We start from the raw sequence: 22,250 nt of genomic DNA, 5'->3' as shown, positions 1-22,250 counted from the left end.
TTCTGCCTCTCTCCATAGTATCAAATTTATTCCAAGGCTGTGTTCCCCTCATAGTCATGAGATGATTTGCCACTATGCCTGGGCAACTGATTATTCTAATCCTTTATGTAAGTAATCTTATAGCTTTTGTTAGTGATAAATTCAAAGATAGGTAAACCTGCCTGGTTGCGGTGGCTCATGCTTGTAATCCCAGCACTTTGGGGGGCCAAGGCGGGCGGATCACCTGAGGTCAGGAGTTCGAGACTATCCTGGCCAACATGGCGAAAACCCATCTCTACTGAAAATACAAAAAAAAAAAAAAAAAATTAGCCAGGCATGATGGCAGGTGCCTGTAATCCCAGCTACTCGGAGGCTGGGGTGGAAGAATCGCTTAAACCTGGGAGGTGGAGGTTGCAGTGAGCTGAGATGGTGCCACTGCACTCCAGTCTTGGCGACAGAGCAAAACTCTAATTCTCCCAGAATTTTGAGGGAATTTCTCCACTGCCTTCTGTTAACCACAGTTACTAAGGAGAAGTCCAATACTGATCTTATTTTGGTGCCATTTTGATTTTTGGTCCTTTGTTCCATATTTGTGTTTTGTTTTTGTTTTGTTTCCGGGAGATTGTAGGATCCTCCCTCATTGAGGGTATAGAATTTCACAACGATGTATCTAAGTTTGGATTTTCTGGCAAAATTTTATGATGTTTTTTTCAAATACACATTAAAATCAGAAAGCATTATGATAAACATGTGAATACTCATCACTTTGATTCTAACATGAATAGTTTGCTATAGTTGCTTTATCATCTATCTGTCCAGCTATCTATTAATTCACCTTATGTTTTGCTTCATTTCAAAGTAAGTTGCAGACATCAGCACATTTCACTGTAAACGCATCAGCATGCATATAATTAACTAGAGTACAATACTGATTAGCTTTTTATTAGAAATTTACATTAAATGAGGCCAAGTGTGGTGGCTCACATCTGTAATCCCAGCAATTTGGAAGGCTGAGATAGGAGGATCACTTGACTTGAGCCCAGGAGTCTGGGACCAGTCTGGGACACAGCAAAACCTCATCTCTACAAATAGAAAAATTAAAAAATTAGCCAGGCATGGTGACACACACCTCTAGACTCAGAAGACTGACGTGGAAGGATTTCTTGAGCCTGGGAGGTCAAGGCTACAGTGAACCATGATCACGCCACTTCATTTCAGCCTGGGTGACAGAGAAATACCCTGTCTCAAAAAAAAATACATAAAATGAAATGCACAAGTCATATTGTACATTCACTAAATTTTGGAAAATGCATACATCTGTGTAACCCAAACCCCATCACAATATAAAATGTTAGCATCACCTCAGAAAGTTCCCTAATAACCTTCCTCCAACAATGCACTGATTTTCCTAACATAAAGTAGTTTTGCCTGTTCTAGATTTTTATAGAAATGAAATAACATAGTGTATAGTCTAGAATTTCATATAAATTAAACAATGTAATGTATAAATTTTTACTCATTCTATGTTATAGCTTCATTCATGTGGTTACATGTATAATTTCATTCCTTTTATTGCTGAGTAGTATCTATTGTATGAATACATCACAGTCTGTAAAGTTATGGACGTATGGATTATTTCCAGATGGGGGCTATTATGAATAAATCAGCTATGAGTATTTGTCTACAAGTCTTTGCGGGCACATATGTTTAAATTCTTCGTGAGTAACAACTTAGGTGTAGATACCTGGGTCATACGAAATGCATATGTTTAACTGCAAAAGAACTGTCAAATTTTGTAAAGTGGTTGTACCATTTTACATTCCCACCAGTGCATGAGATTTCCAGTTGCTCCACATCATTCATAATACTTGGTGTTGGAGCGTTTTTAATATTAACCATTCTGGTGGCTGTGTTAAGGTATCTCATAGTGTTTTTTTAACTGAGATATAATTCACATAATATAAAATTTACAATGTTAAAGTTTGTACTTCAGTGGTTTTCAGTATATTCATTATGTGCAACCATCACCACTATATAATACCAGAATATTTACATCACAAGAATAATCACCAGATCTGTTAGCAACTAGATTCAATTCCTACCTCCCCATACCCTGGAAACCACTAATCTACTCTCTAGCTCTATGGATTTCCCTATTCTGGACGTTTTATCTGAATGGAATCATACAATATGAGGCCTTTTGTGTCTGGCTTCTTTCACTGAGTATGTTTTCAAGGTTCACCCATCTTGCAGCATGTAACAGTACTTACTTTGTTTTTATGGCTGAATAATATTCCATTGTATCTATGTACTATAATTTGGGGAGTATTGCCATCTTAATAATATTAAGTCTTTCAATCCATGAGAATGGCATTTGTTTTCGTTTACCTAGGTCATCCTTTAATTTATTTCAATGATGTTTTATAATTTTCAATGTACATGTCTTCCACATCTTTCAAAATTTTACTCCTAAATATTTTATTCTTTGGATGCTATTATAAATGAAATTATTCTGTTTTCTTTTTTATTGTGGTAAAAACCTCTTGAGATCTATACTCCTAACAAATTATTAAGTGCACACTACAGCATTATTAACTATACACACATTGCTGTGCAACAGATCTCTAGAATTTTTTCATCCTGCAGAAGAAAACTCAATACCCATTGAACAGCAACTTCCAATTTTCCCTTTTCCCAAGCCTCCAGCCACCATTATTCTACTTCCTGCTTCTATATGTTCGACTGCTTTAAATACCACATACAAGAGGAATTGTGCAGTATTTGTCCTATGACTACCTTATTTCACTTGGTATAATGTCCTCAAGATTCATCCATGTTGTAGCATATAACCAAATTTCCTTCTTTTTAAAGGCTGAATAATATTCCATTGTGTGTGTATACCACATATTTTTAATCCTGTCATCCATCAATAGTTATTTAGGTTGTTTTGACCCCTTGGCTATTGTGAATAATGCTGCAATGAACATATGAGTGCAAATATCTCTTTGAGATCCTGCTTCTGATTTTTTAAATAGATACCCATAAGTAAGATTGCTGGATTATATAGTAGTTCTATTTTTAATTTTTTAGGAGTGTCCGTACTCTTATTTATAGCAGTAGCACCATTTTACATTCCCACCAACAATGCAGAGTTCCAATTTCTCCACATCCTCACCAACAATCCTGTCGTTTTGTTTGTTTTAATAATGGCCATCTTAACAGGCACTAGGTGATATCTTATTGTGGATCTAATTTGCATTTCTCCGATGATTAATGATATTGAACATATTTTCATATATCTAATTGCTAGTTGTGTGTCATCTTTGGAAAAATTCAAGTCCCTTGATGATTTTTTAAATTGAGTTATTTGAGATTTTTGCTGAGTTGTAGGAGTTCTTTATATATTTTGGATATATTTGGATAATGTTCTCTTATCATATATTGGTTTGCAAACATGTTCTCCCATTCTGTAGGTTGCCTTTTCACTCTGTTGCTTGTTTCTTTTGCTATACTGAAAATGTTTAGTTTAATGCAGTCCCACTTGTCTAGTTTTGGTTTTGGTGCTGGTGCTTTAGTGTCATATCTAAGAAATCATTGCCAAGACCAGTACTACAAAGCTTTCCCCATGTTTTCTTCTAGGAGTTTTTGTTTCAGGTTTACAATTATGTTTTTCATCTATTTTCAGTTTTTTAATATATACTATAAGATTAGGGTGCAATTTTCCTCTTTTACATGTGGATATTCAGTTTTACCAACACCATTTGTTAAAGACACTATTCTTTCTCTTTTGTACAGTCTTGGCACCCCCACCAAAGATCATTTGACTGCATAGCCTGTGTTTATTTCTGGGTTCTCTATTCTATGTATATGGTTTATATGTCTGTCTTTATGCAGGTACCATACTGTTTTGATTACTGTAGATTTGTAATATATTTTGAAGTCAGGAAGTAGGAGGCCTTGTGCTTTTTTTCTTTCTCAAGATTGTTTTGGCTATTTGGGGTCTTTCGTGGTTCCATATGAATTTTAGGCTTGTTTTTCTATTTTCATTTAAAATCCCATGGTATTGTACATTGATTTTGTCTAAAACACCAAAAGCAATGGCAACAAAAGCCAAAATTGACAAATGGGATCTAATTAAACTAAAGAGCTTCTGCACAGCAAAGGAAACTACCATCAGAGTGAACAGGCAACCTACAGAATCGAGAAAATTTTCGCAACCTACTCATCTGACAAAGGGCTAATATCCAAAATCTACAATGAACTCCAACAAATTTACAAGAAAAAAACAAACAACCCCATCAAAAAGTGGGTGAAGGACATGAACAGACACTTCTCAAAAGAAGACATTTATGCAGCCAAAAAACACATGAAAAAATGCTCACCATCACTGGCCATCAGAGAAATGCAAATCAAAACCACAATGAGATAACATCTCACACCAGTTAGAATGGCAATCATTAAAAAGTCAGGAAACAACAGGTGCTGGAGAGGATGTGGAGAAATAGGAACACTTTTACACTGTTGGTGGGACTGTAAACTAGTTCAACCATTGTGGAAGTCAGTGTGGCGATTCCTCAGGGATCTAGAACTAGAAATTCCATTTGACCCAGCCATCCCATTACTGGGTATATACCCAAAGGACTATAAATCATGCTGCTATAAAGACACATGCACACGTATGTTTATTGCAGCATTATTCACAATAGCAAAGACTTGGAACCAACCCAAATGTCCAACAATGATAGACTTGATTAAGAAAATGTGGCACATATACACCATGGAATACTATGCAGGCCTAAAAAATGATGAGTTCACGTCCTTTGTAGGGTCATGGATGAAATTGGAAATCATCATTCTCAGTAAACTATCGCAAGAACAAAAAACCAAACACCACATATTCTCACTCATAGGTGGGAATTGAACAATGAGAACACATGGACACAGGAAGGGGAACATCACACTTCGGGGACTGTTGTGGGGTGGGGGGAGGGGGGAGGGATAGCATTGGGAGATATACCTAATGCTAGATGACGAGTTGGTGGGTGCAGCGCACCAGCATGGCACATGTATACATATGTAACTTACCTGCACGTTGCGCACATGTACCATAGAGTCTAAAGTATAATAATAATAATAATAAAGGAAAAAAAATTAAAAAAAAATAAAATCCCATGGTATTTCGGTAGGGATTGCATTAAGCCTGTAGATTGCTTTGGATATCTTAATATTAATTCTTCCAATACAGGAACATGTAATGTTTTTCCATTTATTTGTGTCTTCTTTAACTTCTTTCAGCAATATTTTCTTGTTTACAGTGTACAAGACTTTCACTTCATTAATTATGTTTTTCCCATTTTATTTTTTGATGCTATTGTAGCATCAAATAGGAATTTGGAAATATTGCCTTCTATTGATTTTTTCTGAAGCATTGGAGAAGGATTGGTAACAATTCTTCTATAAATGTTTGTTAGAATTATTCAGTAAAGCCATCATGTCTGGTGCTTTTCTTTGTTAAAAAGTTTTTAGTTACTGATTCAATTTCCTTACTAGTTATAGGTCTGTTCAGATTCTATTTCTTCATAATTCTCTGTTAATAGGTTGCATGTTTCTGGAACTTTATCCATTTCTTTCAGATTACCCAATTTGTTGGCATATAATGTCTCATAGTAGTCTTTTTTTTAAATACTTTAAGTTTTAGGGTACATGTGCACAACGTGCAAGTTTCTTACATATGTATACATGTGCCATGTTGGTGTGCTGCACCCCACTCCCCCCACCCCACAACAGGCCACAGTGTGTGATGTTCCCCTTCCTGTGTCCATGAGTTCTCATTGTTCAGTTCCCACCTATGAGTGAGAACATGTGGTGTTTGATTTTTTGTCCTTGAGATAGTTTGCTGAGAATGATGGTTTCCAGCTTCATCCATGTCCCTACAAAGGACATGAACTCATCATTTTTTATGGCTGCATAGTATTCCATGGTGTATATGTGCCACATTTTCTTAATCCAGTCTATCATTGTTGGACATTTGGGTGGGTTCCAAGTCTTTGCTATTGTGAATAGTGCCACAATAAACATATGTGTGCATGTGTCTTCATAGCAGCATGATTTATAATCCTTTGGGTATATACCCAGTAATGGGATGGCTGGGTCAAATGGTATTTCTAGTTCTAGATCCCTGAGGAATCACCACACTGACTTCCACAATGGTTGAACTAGTTTACAGTCCCACCAACAGTGTAAAAGTGTTCCTATTTCTCCACATCCTCTCCAGCACCTGTTGTTTCCTGACTTTTTAATGATTGCCATTCTAACTGGTGTGAGATGGTATCTCATTGTGGTTTTGATTTGCATTTCTCTGATGGCCAGTGATGATGAGCATTTTTTCATGTGTCTTTTGGCGGCATAAATGTCTTCTTTTGAGAAGTGTCTGTTCATATCCTTTGCCCACTTTTTGATGGGGTTTTTTGTTTTTTTCTTGTAAATTTGTTTGAGTCCATTGTAGATTCTGGGTATTAGCCCTTTGTCAGATGAGTAGGTTGCAAAAATTTTCTCCCATTCTGCAGGTTGCCTGTTCACTCTGATGGTAGTTTCCTTTGCTGTGCAGAAGCTCTTTAGTTTAATTAGATTCCATTTGTCAATTTTGGCTTTTGTTGCCATTGCTTTTGGTGTTTTAGACATGAAGTCCTTGCCCATGCCTGTGTCCTGAATGGTATTGCCTAGGTTTTCTTCTAGGATTTTTATGGTTTTAGTTCTAACATGTAAGTCTTTAATCCATCTTGAATTAATTTTTGTACAAGGTGTAAGGAAGGGATCCAGTTTCAGCTTTCTACATATGGCTAGCCAGTTTTCCCAGCACCATTTATTAAATAGGGAACCCTTTCCCCATTTCTTGTTTTTGTCAGGTTTGTCAAAGATCACATGGTTGTAGACATGTGGCATTATTTCTGAGGGCTCTGTTCTGTTCCATTGGTCTATATCTCTGTTTTGGTTACTGTAACCTTGTAGTATAGTTTGAAGTCAGGTAGTGTGATGCCTCCAGCTTTGTTCTTTTGGCTTAGGATTGACTTGGCAATGTGGGCTCTTTTTTGGTTCCATATGAACTTTAAAGTAGTTTTTTCCAATTCTGTGAAGAAAGTCATTGGTAGCTTGATGGGGATGGCATTGAATCTATAAATTACCTTGAGGAGTATGGCCATTTTCACGATATTGATTCTTCCTACCCATGAGCATGGAATGTTCTTCCATTTGTTTGTATCCTCTTTTATTTCATTGAGCAGTGGTTTGTAGTTCTCCTTGAAGAGGTCCTTCACGTCCCTTGTAAGTTGGATTCCTAGGTATTTTATCCTCTTTGAAGCAATGGAAAATGCTTCCAATTTCAAATGAGTGAAAAATGCTTAAAATTTCAAATGAGTGAAAAATGGGAGTACACTCATGATTTGGCTCTCTGTTTGTCTGTCATTGGTATATAAGAATGCTTGTGATTTTTGCACATTGATTTTGTGTCCTGAGACTTTGCTGAAGTTGCTTATCAGCTTAAGGAGATTTTGGGCTGAGACAATGGGGTTTTCTAGATATACAATCATGTCATCTGCAAACAGGGACAATTTGACTTCCTCTTTTCCTAATTGAATGCTCTTTATTTCCTTCTCCTGCCTGATTGCCCTGGCCAGAACTTCCAATACTATGTTGAATAGGAGTGGTAAGAGAGGGCATCCTTGTCTTGTGCCAGTTTTCAAAGGGAATGCTTCCAGTTTTTGTCCATTCAGTATGATATTGGCTGTGGGTTTGTCATAGATAGCTCTTATTATTTTGAGATACGTCCCATCAATACCTAATTTATTGAGAGTTTTTAGCATGAAGCATTGTTGAATTTTGTGAAAGGCCTTTTCTGCATCTATTGAGATAATCATGTGGTTTTTGTCTTTGGTTCTGTTTATATGCTGGATTACTTTTATTGATTTTCATATGTTGAACCAGCCTTGCAACACAGGGATGAAGCCCACTTGATCATGGTGGATAAGCTTTTTGATGTGCTGCTGGATTCGGTTTGCCAGTATTTTATTGAGGATTTTTGCATCAATGTTCATCAAGGATATTGGTCTAAAATTCTCTTTTTCTGTTGTGTCTCTGCAAGGCTTTGGTATCTGGATGATGCTGGCCTCATAACATGAGTTAGGGAGGATTCCCTCTTTTTCTATTGATTGGAATAGTTTCGGAAGGAATGGTACCAGCTCCTCCTTGTACCTCTGGTAGAATTCGGCTGTGAATCCATCTGGTCCTGGACTTTTTTTGGTTGGTAAGCTATTAATTATTGCCTCAATTTCAGAGCCTGTTATTGGTCTATTTACAGACTCAACTTCTTCCTGGTTTAGTCTTGGGAGAGTGTATGTGTCGAGGAATTTATCCATTTCTTCTAGATTTTCTAGTTTATTTGCATAGAGGTGTTTGTAGTATTCTCTGATGGTAGTTTTTTATTTCTGTGGGATCGGTGGTGATATCCCCTTTATCATTTTTTATTGCATCTATTTGATTCTTCTCCCTTTTCTTCTTTATGAGTCTTGCTAGCAGTCTATCAATTTTGTTGATCTTTTCAAAAAACCAGCTCCTGGATTCATTGATTTTTTGAAGGTTTTTTGTGTCTCTATTTCCGTCAATTCTGCTCTGATCTCAGTTATTTCTTGCCTTCTGCTAGCTTTTGAATGTGTTTGCTCTTGCTTCTCCAGTTCTTTTAATTGTGATGTTAGGGTGTCAATTTTAGATCTTTCCTGCTTTCTCTTGTGGGCATTTAGTACTATAAAGTTCCCTCTACACACTGCTTTGAATGCATCCCAGAGATTCTGGTATGTTGTGTCTTTGTTCTCGTTGGTTTCAAAGAACATCTTTATTTCTGCCTTCATTTTGTTATGTACCCAGTAGTCATTCAGGAGCAGGTTGTTCAGTTTCCATGTGGTTGAATGGTTTTGAGTGAGTTTCTTAATACTGAGTTCTAGTTTGATTGCACTGTGGTCTGAGAGACAGTTTGTTATAATTTCTGTTCTTTTACATTTGCTGAGGAGTGCTTTACTTCCAACTATGTGGTCAATTTTGGAATAGGTGTGGTGTGGTGCTGAGAAGAATGTATATTCTGTTGATTTGGGGTGGAGAGTTCTGTAGATGTTTATTAGGTCTGCTTTGTTCAGAGCTGAGTTCAATTCCTGGGTATCCTTGTTGACTTTCTGTCTTGTTGATCTGTCTAATGTTGACAATGGGGTGTTAAAGTCTCCCATTGTTATTGCGTAGGAGTCTAAGTCTCTTTGTAGGTCACTAAGGACTTACTTTATGCATCTGGGTGCTCCTGTATTGGGTGCATATATATTTAGGTTAGTTAGTTCTTCTTGTTGAATTGATCCCTTTACCATTATGTAATGGCCTTCTTCATCTCTTTTGATCTTTGTTGGTTTAAAGCCTGTTTTATCAGAGACTAGGATTGCAACCCCTGCCTTTTTTTGTTTTCCATTTGCTTGGTAGATCTTCCTCCATCCCTTTATTTTGAGCCTATGTGTGTCTCTCTGCACCTGAGATGGGTTTCCTGAATACAGCACATTGATGGGTCTTCACTCTTTATCCAATTTGCCAGTCTGTGCCTTTTAATTGAAGCATTTAGCCCATTTATATTTAAGGTTAATATTGTTATGTGTGAATTTGATCCCGTCATTATGATGTTAGCTGGTTATCTTGCTCATTAGTTGATGCAGTTTCTTCCTAGCCTTGATGGTCTTTACAATTTGGCATGTTTTTGCAGTGGCTGGTACCGGTCATTCCTTTCCATGTTTAGTGCTTCCTTCAAGAGCTCTTTTAGGGCAGGCCTGGTGGTGACAAAATCTCTCAGCATTTGCTTGTCTGTAAAGTATTTTATTTCTCCTTCACTTACGAAGCTTAGTTTGTCTGGATATGAAATTCTGGGTTGAAAATTCTTTTCTTTAAGAATGTTGAATATTGGCCCCCACTCTCTTCTGGCTTGTAGAATTTCTGCTGAGAGATCCGCTGTTAGTCTGATGGGCTTCCCTTTGTGGGTAACCCGAGCTTTCTCTCTGGCTGCTCTTAACATTTTTTCCTTCATTTCGACTTTGGCGTATCTGACAATTATGTGTGTTGGAGTTGCTCTTCTCAAGGAGTATCTTTGTGGCATTCTCTGTATTTCCTGAATTTTAACATTGGCCTGCCTTGCTAGATTGGGGAAGTTCTCCTGGAGAATATCCTGCAGAGTGTTTTCCAACTTGGTTCCATTCTCCCCGTCACTTTCAGGTACACCAATTAGTCGTAGATTTGGTCTTTTCACATAGTCCCATATTTCTTGCAGGCTTTGTTCATTTCTTCTTGTTCTTTTTTCTCTAAACTTCTCTTCAGGCTTCATTTCATTCATTTTGTCTTCCATCACTGATACCCTTTCTTCCAGTTGATCACATCAGTTACTGAGGCTTGTGCATTCGTCATGTAGTTCTCGTGCCATGATTTTCAGCTCCATCAGGTCCTTTAAGGACATCTCTGCACTGGCTATTCTAGTTATCCATTCGTCTAATTTTTTTTCAAAGTTTTTAACTTCTTTGCCATTGGTTCGAACTTCCTCCTTTAGCTCAGAGTAGTTTGATCTTCTGAAGCCTTCCTCTCTCAACTCATCAAAGTCATTTTCCATCCAGCTTTGTTCCATTGCTGGTGAGGAGCTGCATTCCTTTGGAGGAGGTGAGGCATTCTGATTTTTAGAGTTTCCAGTTTTTCTGCTCTGTTATTTCCCCAACTTCGTGGTTTTATCTACCTTTGGTCTTTGATGATGGTGACCTACAGATGGGTTTTTGGTGTGGATGTCCTTTCTGTTTGTTAGTTTTCCTTCTAACAGTCAGGACCCTCAGCTGCAGGTCTGTTGGAGTTTACTGGAGGTCCACTCCAGACCCTGTTTGCCTGGGTATCAGCAGCGTTGGCTGCAGAATGGCAGATATTGATGAACCGCAAATGCTGCTGCCTGATCGTTCCTCTGGAAGTTTTGTCTCAGAGGAGTACCCAGCCCTGTGAGGTGTCAGTCTGCCCCTACTGGGGGGTGCCTCCCAGTTTGGCTACTCGGGGGTTAGGGACCCACTTGAGGGGGCAGTCTGCCCATTCTCAGGTCTCAAGCTGCGTGCTGGGAGAACCACTACTCTCTTCAAAGCTGTCAGACAGGGACATTTAAGTTTGCAGAGGTTATTGCTGTCTTTTGTTTGTCTGTGCCCTGCCCCCAGAGGTGGAGCCTATAGAAGCAGGCAGGCCTCCTTGAGCTGTGGTGGGCTCCACCCATTTTGAGTTTCCTGGCCGCTTTGTTTACCTACTCAAGCCTGGGCAATGGTGGGTGCTCCTCCCCCAGCCTCGCTGCCACCTTGCAGTTTGATCTGACTGCTGTGCTAGCAATGAGCGAGGCTCTGTGGGCATAGGACCCTCTGAGCCAGGTGCGGGATATAATCTCCTGGTGTGCCATTTGTTAAGCCCTTTGGAAAAGCGCAGTATTTGGGTGGGAGTGACCCGATTTTCCAGGTGCCATCTGTCACACCTTTCTTTGATTAGGAAAGGGAATTCCCTGACCCCTTGGGCTTCCCGGGTGAGGTGATGCCTCACCGTGCTTCGGCTCATGCACGGTGCACTGCACCCACTGTCCTGCACCCACTGTCCAGCACTCCCCAGTGAGATGAACCCAGTACCTCAGTTGGAAATGCAGAAATAATTTGTCTTCTGTGTCACTCACTCTGGGAGCTGTAGACTGGAGCTGTTCCTATTCGGCCATCTTGGCTCTACCCCTGTGTCCTATTTTTTTTAACTTTTTAAAAGATGGGGTCTTGCTGTGTTGTTTGGGCTGATCTGAAACTCCTGGCCTCAAGTGATCCTCCTGCCTCAGCCTCCCAAAAAGTGCAGGGATTACAGGCATGACTGCTGTGCCTGGTCTGTCTTATGGAGAGTTTTGACCCTCTTTTCTTCTCTTTCTGTCTTCTTTTGGGTTTTGTTGACTTTTTGTAGTACATGCTTTGATTCTTTTCTCATTTTCTTTCCTGTATCTTCTATAGTTACTTTCTTTGTGGTTACCGTGGGATTTACCTAAGATATCTTATAGTTATAACAATATATTTTAAACTGATAATATCTTAAGTTCAGTCACATATAAAAGCTGTACCTTTTTACTTATTGCCCCACACTTTCTGATATTAATGTCACAAATTACATCTTTTTATATTTTGTAGTTAATTCTTATACTTTTATCTTTTAACATCTGTACCAGAACTAAAAGTGATTTCTGCATCACCATTGCAATATCACAGTAATCTGTATTTGTCTAAATATTTACCTTTACCAGAGAGCTTTATACTTTCATATGGTTTCACCTTGCTATTTACCATCCTTTCATTTCACCTTTAAGGATTCCCTTTAGCATTTCTTCTAAGGCAAATCTAGTGGTAATGAGCTCCCTCCGTTTTTTGTTTATCTGGGAAAGTCTTTCCTTCTCCTCCATTTTTGAAAGACAGCTATGCCAAATGTATTTTGTTGGCAGTATTTTTCTTTCAGCACTTTGAAAATATATCCCACTTTCTTCTGGCCTACTAGGTTTATGCTGAAAACTTTACTGATGCTTTCACAAGGACTCCCTTTTACATGATGAGTCACTTTGCACTTGCTGCTTGGAAAACTCTCTTATCTTTGACTTTTCACAATTCAATCACAATTTGTCTTGTGGACTCTGTTGGTTTCATCCTAGTTGGAGTCCTTTGGGATCCTTGACTATGGATGTCCGTTTTCTTTCCCAAGTTTTGGAAGTTTTTGTCTGTTATGTCTTCAAACAGGCTTTCTCCACCTTTCTCTCTCTTCTCCTTCTGCAATTCCTATCATGTATATTGGTCTGTTTGATGGTGTCTCATAAGTCTCTTAGGCTTTGTTCTTCACTCTTTTTCTTTTTTCTTTTTCTTTTTCTTTTTTTCTTGAGACAGGGTCTCACATTGTCACCCAGGCTGGAGTGCAGTGGCATGAACATGGCTCACTTCAGCCTCAATCTCCTGGGCTCAAGCAATCTTCCTGCTTCAGCCCCCCAAGTAGCTGGGACTACAGGCATGTGCCACCAAACTCAGCTAATTTTCATTTTGTACAAAAAGTACAAAACTTTTGTACAAAAAGTACAAAATTTTTGTACAGGGTTTTACCATCTTGCCCAGGCTGGTCTCAAACTCCTGAGCCCAAGCGATCCTCCTGCCTCAGCCTCCCAAAGTACTGGGATTACAGGTGTGAGCCACCATTCTTGGCCTCTTTTTTTTTTCTTTCTTCCTCTGACTGGATAATTTCAAAGGGTTTGTCTGTGAGTCCATTGATTCTTCTGCTTGGTCAAGTCTCCTGTTGAAATTCTTTAGTGAATTTTTCAATTCAGTTATTATATTCTTCAGCAGCAAAAAAAAAAAATCTGTTTTGTTCCTTTTTTATATGTTCTATTTTTTGGTGATATTTTCATTTTGTTTATGCATAGTTTTCCTGAGTTCACTGAGCATCTTTGTAACAGCTATTTTGAATTCTTTGTCAGGTTGTTCATTCATCTTAATTTCTTTTTTTTTCAATTGTATAACTTTATTTGATGTTTTTGACAATCAGTGATTTAGTTCTCATTAACATTGACTGTCTGTAGATTTTCGAAAGTGGTAACAGGTACATAGGTAACCAAAGTATAGAGCTTATTTGGTGAGTCTTCATCCTCATTATGTTTTCTGGACAACCGCACATGGATGGGGTATGGGACATTCCTTATTCCTTTGGCCCAGACAGCTTTGTTGAACCTGGTATCAATGCGCACATCTGGAGTTCCCATCTCCTTTATGGCAAATTTCCGAATCTCTTTGAGTGCCCAAGGGGCACGCTTCTTGAAGCCCACTGCATGGATGCGCTTGTGAATGTTGATGGTGTACTCTCAGGTCACCACCTTGTTGATGGCAGAACGGCCCTTTTTCTTCTTGTCATCCTTCTTTGCGGGAGCCATTCTGCTGGGTCTAAGTTGGAAAGGAAGCTATCTTAATTTCTTTAGAGTTGGTTTCTGGAGATTTATTTTGTTCCTTTAATTGAGTTATATTACCCTGTTTTGTTGTGTGGCTTATAGATTGGTGCTGTTTTCTGTGCATTTGAAAAAAATAGCTATCTCTACTGGTCTTCACACTCTGGCTTTGTATGGAAAAAGACCTTTATCAATCAATCTGGCTAGAGATTCTGGGGATCTCTCAAATATTTTCTGCAGATATATCTTCTCTGAATTTGTGTATGTAAATTACCAACCTGAGGAATATTCTGATTTTTTAGGGGCTCATAATCTTTTGCTTCCCCTAGTGTCTGTGTGTGGTACTGCAGATTCTCTGGAGCTGCCACAAAGCATCCAATTCTTTTTTGTTCTCAGTGGTTCCCACGTTTCTAGAAACACGTATGCTGGATTATGTCAGTGCTCTGAGTTGGTGAGACAGTAACCAGTCCCTCAGGCAGCCTCCTGAAAATCTTGAACATTAAACACATGCATCACTCCACTCACTCTTCCATTTACCCATGAAGGAAAGGCCACTGAGTTGAATCAGCCTCTGTCTGCTGTACCATGGGTCCTTTAGAGCAGCAGCCAGACACCCTCCTCTCTTTTGTTCTCAGATGCCCCCAGGTGTCTAGAATATTTTGCATTCAGTCAGCATTCTGAGACAGGCAAGATAGAAACCAGTTCCTCATACAGCCCCTGAAAAAGCTGGAATGTTTGACACACCCACTAACTCTTTACCTTTCCATGGAGAAGCCAGGAATTGGAAGTTTTCTCCCACTGGTTCCACTCTGCACCAGGGAGAGAGAACATCGTGAGGGGGGTGCATGCTAATGTTAACCATCACCTTTGTCTGAACATTGGATTTATGATTCAGCCTTCTGTTTTCCCCTCCATAGAGAAGCCAGAAGCTGGGAGTTCTCTCCTGATTATTCCATGCTGAGCCAGGGGGAAGGAACAGGGTGAGCTAGTGCCCCAGACTTTCTAACTGACTTTGATGCAGCTGATGTCATGCTCACGTGGGGTGCAGGAACTTCTTAAATGGTTTCTGTATTTCTCATAAAGAATTGTTGTTGAATTGATGTCTCTGTGCAAGAAAGGACAGTCCAGGGCTTCCTTTTCCACTCTCTTCCTAAAGTCATTTCTTCTGGAATTGTTTGCTTAATTTCATTTTGATTGTTCATTGCTAGTGTATAGAAATACAACTAATTTTTATATTGATTTAGTATTTGCAACTTTGCTGAACTTAGTTGTTAGCTATTATAGGGGTGTGTGTGTGTGTGTGTGTGTGTGTGTGTGTATATTCTTTATGAATTTTCTGTGTGAGATTATGCCATCTGCAAATAGAGATAGCTTTACCTCTTTCTTTCTAATCTGGATAGTATTTACTTCTTTTTCTTGTCTAGGAAATCTCCATTACAATGTTGAATAGAAGTTGAACAGGAGTGATGAAAGTGGACATCCTCATCTAGTTCCTGAACATGGGGGTAAGGACTCAGGATTTTACTATTAGGTATCATGTTACCTATGTGCGGTTTTTTTTTTGTTTTTTTTTTTCAGATACTCGTATCTGGCTGGCAAACTTGTCTTCTATTCCTAGTTTGTTGAGAGTTTGTATCATGAATGGCTGTTGGATTTAATCAAATGCTTTTTCAGTGTCTATTGAGATGGTCATGTGGGTTTTCTCCCTTATTCTATTAATATGGTGTATTGTGTTGATTCATGCTTATATGTTGAAACAGCCTTCATTTCTGGTATAAACTGCATTTGGTCTTGCTGTTTATTTCTTTTTATATGCTTCTTAATTCATTTTGGCATATAGTGCTTTTCACATGCTGTTGTATTCAGTTGGCTAAAAATTTTATCAAGTATTTTTGCATCAATATTCAAAGAATATTGGTCTGAAGTACTTTTCTGGTGATTGCTCTTGTCTGACTTTGTTATAGAGATAATACTGGCCTCCTACAATGAGTTAGGAATTTGATTTTTTTTATTACTAACACAATCTCTATACTTGTTGTAAGTCTATTCAAATTTTCTACTTCTTTTTGACTCATTTTCAGTAGCTTATGTGTTTCTAGAACTTTATCTAATTTCTTGGCATATGTATTGGTCCAGGTTCTCCAAAGAAACACAAGCACTGGGATATATAATAAGATTTATTATAAGGAATTGGCTCACATAATTATGGAGGCTGAGAAATTCTACAATCAGCTGTGTATAAGCTAGAGATTGAGGAAAGTTGGATTTGTGTAAATTTGGTATTACTCTTTTATTCCTTTTTAAAATTTTTTTATTTTTAATTTTTGTGGGTGGATAGTGGTTGTATATATTTATGGTGTATTTGAGATATTTTGGTACAGACATGCAATGTGTAACAATCACATCATGAAAATGGTGTATCCATCACCTCAAGCATTTATCCTTTGTGTTACACACAATCCAATTATAGTCTTATAGTTATTTTAAAATGTACAATTAAATTATTATTGACTATAGTCACCTGCTGTGCTATCAAATACTGGGTTTTATTCATTCTTTTTAACTATTTTATTTTTTTACCCATTAACCATTCCCACCTCCCCCAAAACCCCCCACTACCCTCCCCAGCCTCTGGTAACCATCCCTCTACTCTCTATGCCCATGAGTTCAATTGTTTTGATTTTTAGATCTCACAAAAAGTGAGAACATGCAATGTTTCTCTTTCTGTGCCTGGCTTACTTCACTTAGCATAATAACCTCCAGTTCCATCAATGTTGTTGCAAATGTCTAGATGTCATTCATTTTTATGGCTGAATGGTACTCCATTGTGTATGAGTAGCACATTTTCTTTCTTCATCTGTTGATGAACACTTAGGTTGCTTCCAAATGTTGGCTATAGTGAACACTGCTGCAACAAATATGGGAGGGCAGATATCCTTCAATATACTCATTTCCTTTCTATTGGGCATATACCCAGCAATGGGATTGCTGGATTGTACGGTAGTTCTCTTTTCAGTTTTTTGAGGAACCTCCAAACTTCTCCATAGTGGTTTTACTAATTTACATTCCCTCCAACAGTGTACAAGGGTTCCTTCTTCTCACATCCTTGTCAGCATTTGTTATTGCCTGTCTTTTGGATAAAAGCCATTTCAACTGGGGTGACGATGAAACATCTGATTGATGATGATATCTCGTTGCAGCTTTAATTTGCATTTCCTTAATGATCAATGATGTAGAGCACCTTTATATATGTCTGTTTGCCATTTGTAGGTCTTCTTTTGAAAAATGTCTATCCAAAGCTTTTGCCCAGTTTTTAATTGTATTATTGGGTTTTTTCCTATAGAGTTGTTTGAACACGTCTATATTCTGGTTACTAATCCCTTATCAGATACATAGTTTGCAGATATTTTCTCCCATTCTGTGGGTTGTCTCTTCACTTTGTTGATGGTTTCCTTTGCTGTGCAGAAGCTTTTTAACTTGATGTGACCCCATTTTTCCATTTTTACTTTGGTTGCCTGTGCTTATGGGGTATTACTCAACAAATTCTTGTCCAGACCAATGTTGTGAAGAGTTTCTCCAATGTTTTCCTTTAGTAGTTTTATGTTTTGTGGTCTTTAATCCATTTTGATTTGATTTTTGTATATGGTGAGAGGTAGGAATCTAATTTCATTCTTCTGCAAATGCATATCCAGTTTTCCCAGCACCATTTATTGAAGAGATTGTCTTTTCCCCAGTGTATGTTCTTCAGACTTTGTCAAAAATGAGTTCACTGTAGGTGTGTGGATTTATTTCTGGGTGCTTTATTCTGTTCCATTGGTCTATATGTCTTTCTTAATGCCAGTACTATGCTGTTTGGGTTACTTATAACTCTGTAGTATAATTTGAAGTCAGGTTCCTCCAATTCTGTTCTTCTTGCTCAGGATAGCTTTGGCTATCTGGGTCTTTTGTGGTTCCATATAAATTTTGCGATTGTTTTTTGCATGTCTGTGAAGAATATCATTGGCATTTTAAAAGAGATTGCATTGAATCTGTAGATTGCTTTGGGTAGTAGGGACATTTTAACAATATTGATTCTTCCAATCCATGAGCATAGAATATCTTTCCATTTTTGGGTGACCTCTTCAGTTTCTTTCATTTGTGTTTTATAGTTTTCATTGTAGAGATATTTTACTTCTTTGGTTAAGTTATTCTTAGATATTTTATTTTATTGTGGCTATTGTAAATGGGATTAATTTTTTAAATTTCTTTTCAGATTGTTCACTGTTGTCATATAGAAATGCCACTGAATTTTAGGCCAAGCGTGGTGGCTCATGCCTGTAATCCCAGCAGTTTGGGAGGGCGAGACAGGTGGGTCATTTGAGGCCAGAAGTTCGAGACCAGCCTGACCAACATAGCGAAACCTGGTCTCTACTAAAAATACAAAAATTAGCTGGGTGTGGTGGTCCATGCCTGTAGTCCCAGCTACTTGGGAGGCTGAGGCACGAGAATCTCTTGAACCTGGGAGGCAGAGGTTGCAATAAGCCATGATCATGCCACTATACTCAAGCCTGGGTGACAGAGCAATACTCTGTCTCAAAAAAAAAAAAAAAGGAAAGAAAGAAATAGAGAAAGAAAGAAAGAAAGAAGAAAAGAAAAGAAATGCTACTGATTTCTGCATGTTGATTTTGTATCTTGCAACTTTGTTAAGTTTGTTTATCAGTTTTAATAGTTTTCTTGTTGAATCTTTCAGTTTTTCCAAATATAAGATCATATCATCTGCAAACAGATCATTTGACTTCTTCCTTTCCAATTCAGATGCCCTTTCATTCCTTCTCTTGATTGATTGCTCTAGCTAAGACTTCCAGTACCATGTTGAGTAACAGTGGTGAAAGTGGGCATCCTTCTCATGTTCCAGATCTTACAGGAAAGTCTTTCCATTTCTTCCCATTCAGTATGATATCAGGTGTCATATGTTAGTCTGTCATACATGGCTTTTATTATGTTGAGGTATGTTCTTTCGATTCCCAGTTTTCTGAGGAATTTTATCATGAAGGAGTGTTAAATTTTATCAAATGCTTTTCAGCATCAATTGAAATGATCATATGCTTTTTCCTCTTCATTTTGTTGATATGATGTATCACATTGATTGATTTGCATATGTTGAACCATCCTTGAATTCCGGGGATAAATCCCATTTGGTCATGATGAATAATCTTTTTAATGTATTGTTGAATTCAATTTGCTACGATTTTCTTGAGGATCTTTGCATCAATATTCATGAGTGATATTGGCCTGCAGTGTTCCTTTTATGATGTGTCTTTGGTTTTGGTATCAGATAATACTGGCTTCATAGGATGAGTTTGGAAGTATTCCCTCCTCCTCTATTTCTTGGAATGGTTTGAGTAGGATTGGTATTAGTTCTTCTTTAAATGTTTGGTAGAATTCAGCAGTGAAGCCAACAGGCCCTGGGCTTTTCTTTATTGGGAGATGTTTTATTTCTGCTTTGATCTTGTTATTTGTTATTGGTTTGTTCAGGTTTGGGATTTCTTCCTGGTTCAATCTTGGTAGGTTTTATGTGTGCAGGAATTTGTCCATTTCTTTTAGATTTTCCAATTTATTGGCATGTAGTTACCCATAGCAGCCACTAATAATCCCTTGAATTTCTGCAGTATCAGTTTCAATGTCTCTTTTTTCATCTCTGATTTCATTTATTTTGGTCTTCTCTATTTTTTTCTAAGTATGGCTAAAATTTGCCAATTTTGTTTATCTTTTCAAAAAAACAACTTTTGTTTCATTGAGCTTTTGTATTGTTTAATTTCTTTCAGATTCATTTATTTCTGCTCTGGTCTTTATTATTTCTTTTCTTCTACGAATTTTGGGTTTGGCTTGCTCTTGCTTTTCTAGTTCTTTAAGATGCATTATTAGGTTATTTATTAGAAGTTTTTCTTCTTTGATGTAGGTGCTTACAGCTATACATTTCCCTCTTAGTATGGCTTTTGCTGTATCCCATAGGTTTTAGTATGTTGTCTTTCTGTTGTCATTTGTTTCAATCAATTTTTCAATATTCTTCTTAATCTCTTTATTGACCCACCGGTCACTAAGGAGCATATTGTTTAATTTCCATGTATTTGTATAGTTTCCAAAATTCCTCTTATTATTGATTTCTAGTTTTATTCCATTGTGGTCAGAGAAGATGCTTGATGTTATTTCAATTTTTTGAATATGTTAAGACATGTTTTCTGAGCTAACATATGGTCTATCCTTGAACATGATCCATGTGTTGAGGAAAAGAATGTGTATTCTGTAGCCATGGATGAAATGTTCTGTAAATAACTATTTGGCCCATTTGTTGCACTGTGCAGATTTTCTGGTGTTTCTTTGTTCATAATCCGTCTGGAAGATCTGCCTAATGCTGAAAGTAGGGTGTTGAAGTCTCCAGCTATTTTTGTATTGAAGCCTGTCTCCTTAGATGTAATAATATTTGCATTACATAACTGTGTGTTACAGGGTTGGATATGTGTAAATATACATACACATATATGCATATATATACACACACATATGAATATATCTCTCTCTCCTACGTTGGTCAGGATGATAACAACAAGATGATATAATGGTGTATATATGTAATTCTGTAACATATATATAATTATATGTATAATATATAATATATATAATATATAACATATGTAATATAATATACAATATACATATATAATATTATATGATATATGTAATATAATATATAACACAATATTATATAATATATGTAATATAATATATAACAAAATATTATATAATATATGTAATATAATATATAATATAATATATAATATATGTAATATAATATATAATATAATATATCATATATGTCATATAATATATAATATAATATATCATATATGTCATATAATATATAACATATGTCATATAATATATGATATAATATATAATATATGTTATATAATATATAATATATGTTATATACTATAATATATAATATATGTAATGTAATATATAATATGATATTATATAACATATGTAATATAATATATAATATGATATTATATGATATATGTAATGTAATATATAATATAATATTAACTAATATATGTCATATAATATATAATATAATATATAATATATGTCATATAATGTATCATATGATATTATCTAATATATGTCATATAATATATCATATAATATTATCTAATATATGTCATATAATATATCATATAATATTATCTAATGTATGTCATATATCATATAATATTATCTAATATATGTCATATAATATATCATATAATATTATATATTATACATCATATATCATATAATATTATATATTATATGTCATATAATATATAATATAATGTTATATATTATATGTCATATAATATATAATGTTATATATTATATGTCATATAATATATAATGTTATATATTATATGTCATATAATATATAATGTTATATATTATATGTCATATAATATATAATGTTATATATTATATGTCATATAATATATAATGTAATATTATATATTATATGTCATATAATATATAATGTAATATTATATAATATATGTCATCTAATGTATAATATAATATTATATAACATATGTCATATAATATATAATATAATATTATATAATATATGTCATATAATATATAATGTAATATATATGTCATATAATCTATAATGTAATATTATATATGTCATATAATCTATAATGTAATATTATATAATATATGTAATATAATCTATAATGTAATATCATATAATATATGTAATATAATATATAATGTAATATATAATGTGTGTAATAAAATATATAATATGATATTATATAATATATGTAATATAATAGATAATATAATATTACATAAAATATGAAATATAATATATAATGTAATATTATGTAATATATACAATATAATATATAATATCATATTATATATTCTACATAATATAATATATATTATATTATATAATATATGTAATATAATAGGTAATATACTATTACATATAATATATGTAATATAATAGGTAATATACTATTACATATAATATCTGTAATATAATATGTAATATACTATTACATATAATATCTGTAATATAATATGTAATACACTATTACATATAATATCTGTAATATAATATGTAATACACTATTACATATAATATCTGTAATATAATATGTAATATACTATTATATATAATATATGTAATATAATATGTAACATACTATTACATATAATACATCTA

General features: G+C 35.7%; 1 pseudogene; it reads right to left on the bottom strand.

The window, feature by feature from the left end:
* Positions 1 to 13,523: 13,523 nt before the first annotated feature.
* On the bottom strand, positions 13,524 to 14,011 carry LOC100439090 (large ribosomal subunit protein eL31-like; annotated as a pseudogene).
* Positions 14,012 to 22,250: the final 8,239 nt, after the last annotated feature.

Source organism: Pongo abelii, chromosome X (genome assembly GCF_028885655.2).
Source record: "Pongo abelii isolate AG06213 chromosome X, NHGRI_mPonAbe1-v2.0_pri, whole genome shotgun sequence".
NCBI classification, from domain to species: Eukaryota; Metazoa; Chordata; class Mammalia; order Primates; family Hominidae; genus Pongo; species Pongo abelii.
The sequence above is the reverse complement of the archived record's forward strand: the minus strand, read 5'-3'. Positions and strand labels throughout refer to the sequence as shown.